Here is a 14,190-nt window from a genome sequence, read left to right on the forward strand (position 1 = left end):
ATGTACATTATATAAACTGCTGATAGACACTTTTTGTTTACAATATTATCTTAGAATATCAATTCCTGAATGTTATGCCACGCTTATTACAAAATTTCGTGTATCTTCCCATCAATTGCTCATTGAACAAGGAAGATATTATGGTATAGAAAGATCTGAAAGAAAATGTAAATTGTGCAATAAGGACGATATAGAAGACGAATATCATTTTATTCTGATATGTCCATTGTATACAGGTTTACGAATTACTTACATAAAAAAAATATTATTGGTTCAAACCATCTATGTTTAAAATTGTACAATTATTATCAGTTCAAAACAGAAAAGAACTATGTAATCTCGGTAAATTTCTCAAACATGCAACCTTTTTACGTTCTAAGCATATATAACTGTCCATCCTCCAATTACACAATCACCCATTGTATATATTATCTGTTTGAATCATTGTTTATTGAATGTATATGTATATGCCTATGAGCCGTAAGGCTTAAAGCTAATAAACTATACTATACCTATACTGTCAGACGTAGTTAAGATGTATATCGAACCACGTAGTACTAATACATGGTTCCTACCAAACAATGCATTCACAATGCACATGACATAACATGCGTTAATAATTTATACAAATGTACAATCCATAGTAATTCATCATTACTAGTGTTTAACACATTCAAATGCATTACGCCATATATAGAGGATTCGTCACGAGTATTTTTTAATATGGAAAATATCAACCGAGTCTATATATACATTACGCCATATATATATATATATATATATATATATATATATATATATATATATATATATATATATATATATATATATATATATATACCATGACACACAATGAAAACGCAAAACATATTTTTCAATATTTTGTTGTGATTAATGAAAAATATATTTATTGGACTTAAATAACAATTTATGAGAGGTGTCGTATTCCTCGTCACATTAAGAATGTCACGACTCAGAGAAGAACAAAGGGAGCGAGCGTTGGGCATGGTTCAAGGGGGGACTTCACAAAGCCAAGTTGCTCGGACCTTCAGAGTCCATCCATCAACTATTGGACGACTTGCTGAACGTCATCAACAGACTGGGAGTGTCCGTGATCGACCTCGACCTGGTCAACATCCCGTTACGACCCCACGTAAAGATCGGCAGATTCCACAACACCACCTCCGTGACCGGTTCAGAACTGCGACGATGACAGTAAGCAACACGATAGGACGTCATGGAAGGCCTATCCATCCGTCGACTCAGAACGGCTGGACTCAGATGCAGACGCCCGTACAACGGTAACATCATGACACCGCGACATCGTGCTGCGAGACTACAGTTTGCTCTCCAGAATGGTAATCATCCACCATCTTCCTCTCATAAATTGTTATTTTAAGTCCAATAAATATATTTTCATTAATCACATACTTTGATTGCACTGAAAATGTAAGATATTATATCTATGTATGTATGTGTGTGTGTGTGTGTGTGTGTGTGTGTGTGTGTGTGTGTGTGTATGTGTATGTATATATGTGATGCAGATGATTTTACATAGTTACTTGTTGAATTTTCATAAGAGATATTGTTTTTGGTAAAATTATTTTTCAAAGATGTTGTGTACTGTCACATTGTGTTTCAAGTGGTTCTTGGACAGGTAATCAAGAAATAAAATTATTATACTACAATAGTTTTAATCTATAACATACAGGTTACAAATATGCTTGCATATGTAGTGATCATGGAATCATTTCTAACTACCTTTATACCACTTTAAAACAAAGTTTAGTTTTGCCCAATCTGATTAAAATTAGCTCTGCTGGTCTCACCAGTAGATCCAACAGCATTACGTGGACTCCCCATGTCCAGGTGACATTTCATCTATAAATAACAATTTAAATATTGACCAATTACACTTCGCCTTTTATAGCGTTATTCGGGAGCATACAAATTCTAAAAATATCGGGCGAGACTATTTATGTAATAACGAACTTGTTGGTCTATTTCAACATTGAAAAAACGGGTGGGGTGGGGTGGGGGGAGTGCAGTAATAAACTCTGGATTGTATACTAGTATAAACAGATTTTATGGCTATACCATCACGGTTTTTTTTTTTTTTTTTTGGTCTGTCTTATATTGCACATATGTGCAATCTGGAACAGAACTTTTAAGTGGGGAATTCCTTTTTTAGTCCATGAGCCAGGACCCAAAATTTGGCCAATTGGTACCACCTGGGGGACGAATGTTCATAGTGATTTTTATCAAGGCCTACATCCCTAGGGCTGGACAATTTATGATGGCATTGCAGGACTCACAGCTTTCTGTGTGTATCCACCTGTTTTGTGACTCTATCCCCATTTCCACGACAGTTATATTTTTACAGAATTGCTAAAGGGCGATTATATTAAACGCATTGTAAAATATTTGTCAAGGCATTTAGGAATACAAAACTTGGAGTTAATGGATTGGAGAATTCAGATATGTTACCAATATTGTAATCTTTTGAGGATTAGGGCCTCATATAACACTTTTTCTGTAACATTACAAAATACAATTCACACAGTTTTATTTTTCAGTAGAAATTTAACATTAAGTTTAGGTTCAGCACCTCATATATTCTTTTTGAAGGATCTTATTGCCGCAGAAGCTTGTTTTGACATCTAGTTAATATTTACATCCTATATATCAAGTTTTCTTTGAAGTGTTTTTGTATAATGACCCTTTTTATAACCATACCCCCTTTCCTCAAAAGCAGAATTTCAAAAGAATTGTTTACAGAATAACTAAATAAAAACATCATACAATATTTATTAAGATATACATAACAAAACTAAAGGTAAACAAAGTTGGTGAGATATAAATCTGAGAAAAAGAAGCAATAGTTTCATCACTCGAAGGTTAGGGTCTCAAATTACAATTTTTGCCATTTACAACAGTAATTCCACTTGAAGTTTGAGTTTCAGGGCTTTAATGTACCTGAATGAACTACCTTTATACCACTTTAAAACAAAGTTTAGTTTTGCCCAATCTGATTAAAATTAGCTCTGCTGGTCTCACCAGTAGATCCAACAGCATTGCGTGGACTCCCCATGTCCAGGTGACATTTCATCTATAAATAACAATTTAAATATTGACCAATTACACTTCGCCTTTTATAGCGTTATTCGGGAGCATACAAATTCTAAAAATATCGGGCGAGACTATTTATGTAATAACGAACTTGTTGGTCTATTTCAACATTGAAAAAACGGGTGGGGTGGGGTGGGGGGAGTGCAGTAATAAACTCTGGATTGTATACTAGTATAAACAGATTTTATGGCTATACCATCACGGTTTGGGTTTTTTTGTCTTGAAACAAATTTTATATTGAAATTAGTTTCCGGCATACTTCATAGTTCACCCGAATCATTTCGTATAACCTCGGCATAATCCCGAATGTTTTCAAATTCTTTTCAAATCACTGGCATGATTTTGCAAGTAAGGTTTTGATTGGTCGAATGAAAGGTCAACTGGACATGAGCTCCAACGGGCTGCTGTTAGATCCACTTGTAATAGTGGTCCTAATTGTAATTAGATTGAGTTTTGCCTGGTTGTGGTAGTATTTAAAAACCCCACCTAAATTTGCAATCGTGGCCATTTTGAAAACCAAGATGGCCACCAGTAAACTCCACTTACATGTTGCTATATATTCACTCAGCGTCCACCGTGCATGATTTTGGCAGGAAGCGTTTGGAAAAGCCATATGCCAGATATTTCGTCCCCAAATTAGCTGGTTCCTACCAATTCTCACTACAAAATATTTCCTATTCACCCTTAAAACCTTGTTGACACATCTAAATACTGACAACTTGTGTTTACCAAGTGTGAATGTTTTAGATACCATCTGGCAAGCTTTAGTCTAATTAATAATGAAATATTTCTTAAATGTTATTATTATTAACTTTACTTCAAAACGATTTTTTTCTTCATGTTTTAAGTTCTTCGTATTTTCATGAATTAAATTGTATTTTTGTTAAATGGTTTAGTGAATATCGTCAATATAAAATATGTATTTGGTGGCGAAATAATCCAGACAGGGACAAACTAGTAGTACTAAGTAAGGTCGATCTGACATGAGACAAAATGTTTGGTATCACTGAAAATGCGGATCAGGCCTGCTACTCGTGATCGTCACGTGTACACTATTTTACAGAGTATTCCCGCGTTTTCTCACTGTAAGGAGCCGTTCAACAATTAAGCAATTCCTGCGGCGTTTTGCGTTATTGGCATTTTACGCATTATTGAATGGTGGGGTTGTTTGTTAAGAATTATGTATTCTTTTTAAAACAATATCTTGTAATATTACTTGTGTTTAATTTGTTCGATCTCCTACACAGAGGTTAAGCAGTCGTTAAAACATTGCGCTGAATAATGTTGGCTAAAGTATGTCACAATCTGGGAATGAATGATGCAGCCGTTGAAACGAGTGTTACATAATTTTAGAGTTTGTTCTCCCTTTTGTTTGAGGGGGTCAAGTGCATGGGCACGCGCGTGTTTGTGCATGTGTGTGCATGCTTTTCCCAGCATTACACGATGTTGTCATAGGGAGGGGATAGAAACGCTCGATTTGTGTCTGTCAGGTAATTGTTGAACTACCCCTTCCCAAATTGATTAGCTTGTCTTTGTTTTAATAATTGAAAACCCCGTAGAATTGACCATGACAGCCCAAGCGCAGATGAGCTGTAGATAAATAATGTTAAAAAAGGAAACTTTTATAAAATATGTGGGCAACCAAGGGATGATGTTGGGCAACCGAACTTCAGCTACTGGTTGCCCACCGGGTAACCATCACATTCTGCATATAATTCTAATTCAGTCTGCATATAATTAGCCAAATACATTTGTGCCTGTAAAACCATTAATGTGTCAGAAATTTCAGGAATTTCTTGAAACAGATAGTCGTGACCAGTTTTTTTTATTAGTACTGTGTTCTTTCCAAAACATTATTAGTTACCTCTTCTTTCTCAAATTGATTTATTGAATTAGAACGAGGATAACTATATGTTGTATTTGACCACTTGTCAGTGTTAATGCTGGTTTTACAGTCACAAATATTTGTATTACTGTCTCCACTTCGCGTGGCTGGTAATTAAAACTCAATCCCCAAAATGATAATGTTTTTTGTGTAATTTTCTGACCCCCCTTATTAGTTGACTTTTCAAGTTACAAACTAATATTTTCATGAAAAACAAATTGACTTTTAGGCAAAGATACATGATACGCATGTTAAGCATCCCAATTCATAATTTTATTAAGCATGCTATGTATTGAGAATACTGAAAGAGACACTGACATGCCGCTGCTATGTGAGTGGGTGTGATGGATGTGCTTACCTCCCTGCCTTAATGCTGTTGTGCAATGGCATCAGTTGAAAGCAGGTTATTCCTTCAGTCACATCCTGGCAACTAAAACAGAGATGAAAAATCATTCAGATTTTAATGTCATCCAAAAAGTGTTTTCCTATGTGTTCTTTTATTCAGGCTCACAATATGACCCCTACTTTTCAAGTTCCTGCAGTTTTCTAGATTTTTTCTGATATTATGTTGAGTTTTTGTGTGTGTGTGGGATTTTTATCTGCTAAACGTAAGACCCAATACCTCACCCTTTAACAAATCTGAATGACAAACCCGTATGCTGATATTAAAATCATATCTGTGCACAAGGCAGTTGAAAGGATGTTACAGAAAGTCGTGGTTGCATCCATGATCCACTATCAGATGCTTGTCCTTAGAAAATATGTTTGTTCCTCTTGCACTGCCAGTAGTTGGGCTGCCACTTCCAAGACTAGCTTAGAACACGCAAACGTGCACAGGCTAGAGCTCAATGGAATATACACAGAGCTCTGTGATGGCATGCACTTTTGAATCACTGTAACACGGTGATGATATCAGGTGTTCGCGAAAGATGAGTATATCCTGCCCCACTGGTGGCACTCATGATGCATGTGGTCCTTTTTATATACTACCCTTTATTACATACCTATTCAATCTTGTAATAGTGATAAAGACATTTTGAAATTGTGTGATAAATTTATCTTATATCGCAACTATGTGCAATCTGGAACAGAACTTTTAAATGGGGAATTCCCTTTTTAGTCCATGAGCCAGGACCCAAAATTTGGCCAATTGGTATCACCTGGGGGACGAATGTTCATAGTGATTTTTGTCAAGGCCTACATCCCTAGGGCTGGACAATTTACGATGGCATTACAGGACTCACAGCTTTCTGTGTGTATCCACCTGTTTTGTGACCCTACCCCCATTTCCACGACAGTTATATTTTTACAGAATTGCTAAAGGGCGATTATATTAAACGCATTGTAAAATATTTGTCAAGGCATTTAGGAATACAAAACTTGGAGTTAATGGATTGGAGAATTCAGATATGTTACCAATATTGTAATCTTTTGAGGATTAGGGCCTCACATAACACTTTTTCTGTAACATTACAAAATACAATTCACACAGTTTTATTTTTCAGTAGAAATTTAACATTAAGTTTAGGTTCAGCACCTCATATATTCTTTTTGAAGGATCTTATTGCCGCAGAAGCTTGTTTTGACATCTAGTTAATATTTACATCCTATATATCAAGTTTTCTTTGAAGTGTTTTTGTATAACGACCCTTTTTATAACCATACCCCCTTTCCTCAAAAGCAGAATTTCAAAAGAATTGTTTACAGAATAACTAAATAAAAACATCATACAATATTTATTAAGATATACATAACAAAACTAAAGGTAAACAAAGTTGGTGAGATATAAATCTGAGAAATAGAAGCAATAGTTTCATCACTCGAAGGTTAGGGTCTCAAATTACAATTTTTGCCATTTACAACAGTAATTCCACTTGAAGTTTGAGTTTCAGGGCTTTAATGTACCTGAATGTTGTTGGACTCCCACGCATTATTTTGATTTTTCCAATATAAATCATTGGTTAAGCTATTTGCTAATGAAGTTATTAATATGAGCATTTATATGGCTTTTTAAAATTATCTCTTTTAAAACAAATTTATTATTTTCTAATTAAACGTTCCTGTCAAGTTAAAATGTAATTTGATTACATATTTATTGTTACATACAGGTGATAATAAACATTATTGTTTAAAATCATATTGTTTTACAAGACTGAGTTGAAACAATAAATTAGTTGGAAATGCATACATTGTCGTGACAGATTAAAAATACCATGATAAAGATGGATGCATATTTTGCAGAAATAAAAATTTCTGTGCTACATTTCCATCACTGCCTTCAACCTGGTTGTCACAGTCTACAATTATAAACATTATACCAGTCTATATAGATGCTATATAGTCGTCTTCTGTTTCTATTTTTCAGCGTATATCAACGGCGCTTGGTGTCACCGAGTCATAATCTACATTACAATCTGGTTGATTGGATGTTGTGTATGTTTTATCAAACAATCCCTGCATAGTTATACTTTCGATTCTGCCCTTCTTTGCGTAGAACAAAAACATATCCTGGCAGGCTCTCATCTAGAATTGAAAAAGTAGGAGAAGTGAATTTCTCCCTTTCAAGTAGAGAGAGAAAAGGTTTGATAAAACTTGGTGAAGTGAACATTTATTGCTACATTTCGTCATGTTGCGCGTTCATTCGGAAAGGCTTCAAATTAGACACACGGTTCTAATTCCTGGGTACACTGGCAGTGTAACAACCAGCGTATACAACTCTACAAACATTTTAATTGTCAATGCAGATTCAACAATACTTGCACCACTTTTAGGACCACATTTGTGATAGCAATGGAACTCCAGGGATCTCTTGGAATGCCAAGCACAAAATATAGTCTCTCATTCTCTCCTGAGCTAAAGGCAACTTACTTGTATTCCTAAATTGCAGCATGAGCTGCATGCAATAGCAAGCATCAGTCAACTTGAAAACACCAGACAACATACAACCTTGGATATTGTTTTAATATTTGTTATCAAAACACTTTCCCTTGGAGTATATTTGTGTATACTGCCTTCCTTCATGTTTTGACTAGGAAAGTATTTAAATTGATAATATTGGTAACCTGACTCCGAAATATGTTCCTTTAAGTCTTATGACATATATATCAACCACAATATTAACAGGGGGCAGGATTTAGCTCAGTCCGTTGAGTGTTCGCTTGAGGTCCTTGTGTCGCAGGATCGAACCACCTCAGTGGATCCATTCAACTGATTGGGTTTTTTCTGGTTCCAACCAGTGCACCACAACTGGTCAAAGGCCATGGTATGTGCTTTTCTGTCTGTGGGAAAGTGCATATAAAAGATTCCTTGCTGCATTAGAAAAAAATGTAGCGGGTTTACTCTGATGACTACAAGTCAGAATTACCATATGTGTGACATCCAATAGCCGATTATTTTGCTCTAGTGGTGTCGTTAAACAAAACAATTTTTTAACAATATTAACACGTTTTGTGTGGCTTCCACATCATAATGCTTTATGTAACATTGATTTACCACCTATAAACACTTAACACATTCACTGTTTACTACCTGGACCAGTTTAATCCCATCAACAATAGTTACAACTTTTCTGTAAGACTATCTACTCATGTCAAATTCATCTGCAACGAGGTCCATGATAGAGGTTGATACTCCACTAACTATGTCTTCGGCAATCCTATGCACCTATACCTATGTACAAGCCTTTAAATCACCATCATATGATGTCTATAGGGTGTATAACACCAAATAAAATCCCATAGACGACCATAGTAACATGGGGGTATAACAGTTACATGCAACGTATCAATCAACATACACACACCATATATAAATACTAGAACACCTCACCCTTGAAATAAATCACAGAAAATGGGGGGTCAAGCTACTAGTTTCTGAGATAACAGGAAGCATCCTTCACAACCGCTGTCCCGCACAAAAATTGACAAGCTTATTTTTATGGCATCCCATCTATCTTTCAAGCATCACAGTACGTGGGACACTAACACTGGTTCAAATCAAATCTCAGCAAGTTTTTGGGTCACATAAAACAACACTTTATTACAACAAGTCCTGTCACATATGTCACCATTGGCATTCGAGGAACCATGAAGTGCTGTATCAAAAGTTGGGTGCACCTCGAACTCTGACCTGGACGATATGCTATTTGGTAGACTACTACCTATAGCATTAAGAATGATTCCATTCTTAAGATAATAATGATATTGCCGTCGTTATGCCTTTGCAAACTGTTTGATTCATCAGTACGGCAATAGTTTGTAAAGGAATTTGTATTATAACATGCTCTGGTTCACTATTTGAAATATAGTCGTCGGCTCGGAACATGATATATTGATAGTAGGCAGGTATCTTTGAAATGGTTCATATTGAAGTCTCTGGTATTCATACTGAATACGGTCCAACTTTGAATTTTCCATTTATCTGTGTTTTTCTGCCTTGCTAGCTTCCAAATTAGGTTATTTGTTTTCAATCAACTTTGACTAAATGTTTGGAGTTTTGTTTTATCATTGGTATGATCCATTACCAGTGACTGTGGTCCAACACATGCACCAAAAACATACAATTTCAAACATTTTATCCACCAGTGAATGCCACCTCCAGTCTATCAATGTTGTCCCAAGCTAGATTCATCTGTATTAGGCAAAACGGAGGTTAAAACATATTGAACTGCTAACTCGTGCTAGACTCTAGTTTCAGGAGACATAAAGCTCTTTGTCTTTTGTCTTCAGCAGGGGAGTACGACACACCCTGCCATGTTATTTTCAATGCCTGGATTAGTTAATTAAATCAACTTAATTATGAAGGTAGTAATGCATTAATATTAAATTTTAGGAGACGTGTACAGCCGAATCACTTGTCAGTGTATTAATACCATTAATAAATAGGTAAACTTGAATATAATAAAAATGTGTTGTTTTGATCTTTTTAAGTTGTGGAGTCAAAAGTATGCCTATTTGGGTGTGGTCATGTTATAATATGTTAGTACCTTCCATGGGCTCAGTACAAAGATACAATTTTAAACAATAATACCTTTGTAGTCGTGGATATATTACAAAGATAACACTAAATGCATTATCAATATGGGTTTTAAAACAATAACGTAGATTTTTAATCAGTTTTAGTCTAATGAGAGATCATTTTAATGACATCTCACCAACATATAACGTCATATTCAATGCAGGACCTCAGTAGTATTTAGCAGCCTAATATAGATTTGTGTTTAATAAATCCCTGATACACAACATTTGAGGATGTCAACCTAAACTTCAAGTGAAATTACTGTTGAGAAATGATGGAAATTGCATTACGTAATGTAAAAAAGTGTTACTTGATACCTTTACCCTCTAGGGATGACACGATTGCATATATTTCTGAAATTTATATTCCACTAACTTGTTTTGCTTTTATTTTTGGCTCGCCATCCTAATAAATATTTTATAATGTGTTTTATTTAGTTACTGTTAACAGTTCCATTGAAATATTGTTGTCGAGGAAATAGGGGTAGGGTTATAAAATGTGTAATTACACAGCAAATCCTGCAACAAAACTTTATTTATAGAACGTAAATAATAAATGGATGTCCAAATGAGCTTCTATTATAATCAGAACATTTAAAGAAAATATTTTAGGTGCTGAGCCTAAACTTTATGTTAAATTTCTAGTGAAAAATAAAACTGAATTGTTGTATTTTGTAATGTTACAGAAAAAGTGTTACATGAGACCCTAATCATCAAAGGATTTTAATATTGGTAATATGTCTGACTTCTCCTATCCATTATTTCCCAATCCTCCAAGTTTTGTATTCCTTAATGTCCTGAGAAATATTTTCAAATGTTTTTAATATAGTCACCCTTTAGCAATTCTGTAAAAATATAACTGTTGAGGAAACAGGGGTAGGGATATAAAATGTGTACTAGCACAGAAAATGCTGCAACAAAACTTTATTTATAGGATGTAACTAATAACTGGATGTCCAAATGAGCTTCTTTTGTAATTAAAACATTTAAAGATAATATCTGATGTGCTGAGCCTAAACTTTATGTTAAATTTCTACTAAAACCTAAAACTATGTGAATTGTATTTTGTAACGTTGCACAAAAAGTGTTATATGAGATGCTAATCCTCAAAGGATTTCAATATTGGTAATATATCTGAATTCTCCAATCCATTATCTCCCAATCCTCCAAGATGTATATTCCTAAATGCCGTGAGTAATATTTTACAATGCTTTTAATAAGGTCACCCTTTAGCAATTCTGTAAAAATATCACTGTCGTGGAAATGGGGGTAGGATCACAAAACACATAGAAAGCTGTAAGTCATGCAATGCTATCGTGAATTTTCCATCCCTAGGGATGTAGGCCTTGACAAAAATCGCTTTGAGCATTTGTCCCCCTCTGGCTCATGGACTATTTTGCTTTTACTGGAGTTCGTGCCTTTTTGTTAGGTCATTAGACCTGTCCACCTTTAGTCAAGAGAAAGCAGGAAGTGTGTGTTACAGCAGGAGATTTTTTAAATGCATGCTATTTAACACAAAATAGCAAGTTTTTGAAAATGATAACAATAAGTCATGTATACTTGTCAGCCTTAGATCTTGGCATTTAAACATAAATAAATAAATAAATAAACAAACATTTTAAGTTTAAATATTATTATGATTTAATACATATTTTTAAAAATAACTCTTTTATCCAAAAAGGTTAAGAACATTAACAATAACTTTAAACATTAATTAGTACATTTTTGGTATTACACTTACAGGTTATGTTACATTTGTGGTTTGTGAAAAGTACCTAAGACAAATTTATATAAATCTTATAATTAATATTCACAGTGGTGTGGTACTTATTTAAAATTATCATAATGATGCAATAAACATTGTATTTCCACTAAGCATAAGTAAAACCTCATTACTGACATCGTGTGAAATATACCAGAATTATACCCATTTCCATTTCCGTGAGTACATTTATGTCAAACACAACATTTATTAATTGTATAAAAATAATCCCTTGAAGTGTACTCTTGTTACCAACATTTTACTGCACAGACATATAAACTAACTGATACAAGTATTGTTTATGGTCTTTTTCTTGTCTTGCTTTGACATGATTTTGACATCGTGTAGTGTATCGCTGTCAATTCTTGCACTTTAGTTATAGTTGCGTTATGTAATCTAGTGGGAAGACATATTACAAGTCAGAGACAGACCTGCCAACCTTTAGTCAAGAGAAAGCAGGAGGTGTGTCTTGAAAAGGCAGGAGATTTTGTCAAAAAACACAAGATTTTTTTTTAAATGCACACGATTTAACACAAAATTGCAAGTTTTTAAAAATTATTACAATAAGTTATATGACTACTACATAATGTCATATATACTTGTCAACCTTAGATCTTGGCATTAAAAAAAATCTAAATGTTTTTTTTAACAATATATCCCACAATTCTCACTTCGCCAAACGCTAAACAGTCGGGACAATTCAGCCTGTTACTTTGTCTGAAACCGAAATTAGCCAAAGTTTTCCGAATGAAAACTAAAAAAGAAACGCAAAAGGGTACAAATGGGTTATAACTCCGATTTTATGTTTCCTACCGGTTCATGCTTTGTGAATATAAGGTCATTGCATGTCCCAAACACATTCCCACGGTTACATTCGATAAAACGCAGCTACTGTACAATAAAGTTCCAAAATGTGAATATTCGCAAAAACGCAGCCACGTGCAAACCATGTCACCACTGCACGTGCGTTGTCTGCACGTGCAACATGAACACCGACAGTATAAAAGTGCAGGGTGTTCGCTTGCCTGGCCTCTGTTTCTGGCCGACAGTTGACAATCCAGAACATGCCACGTCTCAGTGAACCGCAGAGAAACAATGCCATCGGCCGACTAGACGCAGGCGAATCCAGAACGGCCGTTGCCAGGGCATTCCATGTGTCCCCAAGCACCATCTCCAGACTGTGGGACCGTTACCAGCAACATGGATCAACACGTGACCTCCCTAGATCCGGTCGACCACGGGTCACTACCCCCGGGCAGGACCGCTACATCCGGGTACGCCACCTTCGGGAACGATTGACTACTGCCACCTCCACAGCCGCAGCAATACCAGGTTTGCGCAGGATATCCGACCAGACCGTACGGAACCGCCTACGTGAGGTAGGAATTCGTGCCAGACGTCCAGTTCGAGGTGTCATCTTAACACCACAACACCGTCGACTCCGACTGCAATGGTGCCAGATTCATCGACAATGGCCTCAACTGTGATGGAGACAGGTGTGGTTCAGTGACGAGTCCCGATTTCTGCTCCGACGTCATGATGGAAGATGTCGCGTGTATAGGCGTCGTGGTGAACGTTATGCGGCAAACTGCGTGCAGGAAGTGGACAGATTCGGCGGGGGTAGTGTCATGGTGTGGGCAGCCATCTCACACACTGGCAGAACTGACCTGGTCCACGTGCAGGGCAACCTGAATGCACAGGGCTACATTGACCAGATCCTCCGGCCACACATCGTTCCAGTTATGGCCAACGCCAACGCAGTGTTCCAACATGACAACGCCAGGCCTCACACAGCACGTCTCACAACGGCTTTCCTACAGAACAACAACATTAATGTCCTTCCTTGGCCATCGATATCACCGGATTTGAACCCAATTGAGCATCTATGGGACGAGTTGGACCGACGCCTCCGACAGCGACAACCACAGCCCCAGACCCTGCCCGAGCTGGCAGCAGCCTTGCAGGCCGAGTGGGCCACCATCCCCCGGGACGTCATCCATACTCTGGTTGCTTCAATGGGCAGGCGGTGCCAGGCAGTTGTCAACACACGCGGAGGCCACACCCGGTATTGACTCCAGATGACCTTGACCTTGGTGGTGTGTCCTATCACTTACTCACAATGGACTAGAGTGAATTGTGAACAATCCCGCAACATTTGGTAATTATCGGACTCACCATTCAATAATTAAATCAATTCTCCAAATGTTACGACAATGTGGTTTTGCGTTTCTTCTTTTGAAGAGTATATTTGTTCATAAATATGTTCTAAATGAAAATCTGTAGGGTGCCACATTTTCACTTTTGGGCAAATTTTTTAAAATACAAAAAACAAGATGGCCGCCATCACCAAATCCTTTATGGAAGTCTAACTTCCCTATAACTTTCTTAATTCCAGACCA

Source organism: Gigantopelta aegis, chromosome 10 (genome assembly GCF_016097555.1).
Source record: "Gigantopelta aegis isolate Gae_Host chromosome 10, Gae_host_genome, whole genome shotgun sequence".
NCBI lineage: Eukaryota > Metazoa > Mollusca > Gastropoda > Neomphalida > Peltospiridae > Gigantopelta > Gigantopelta aegis.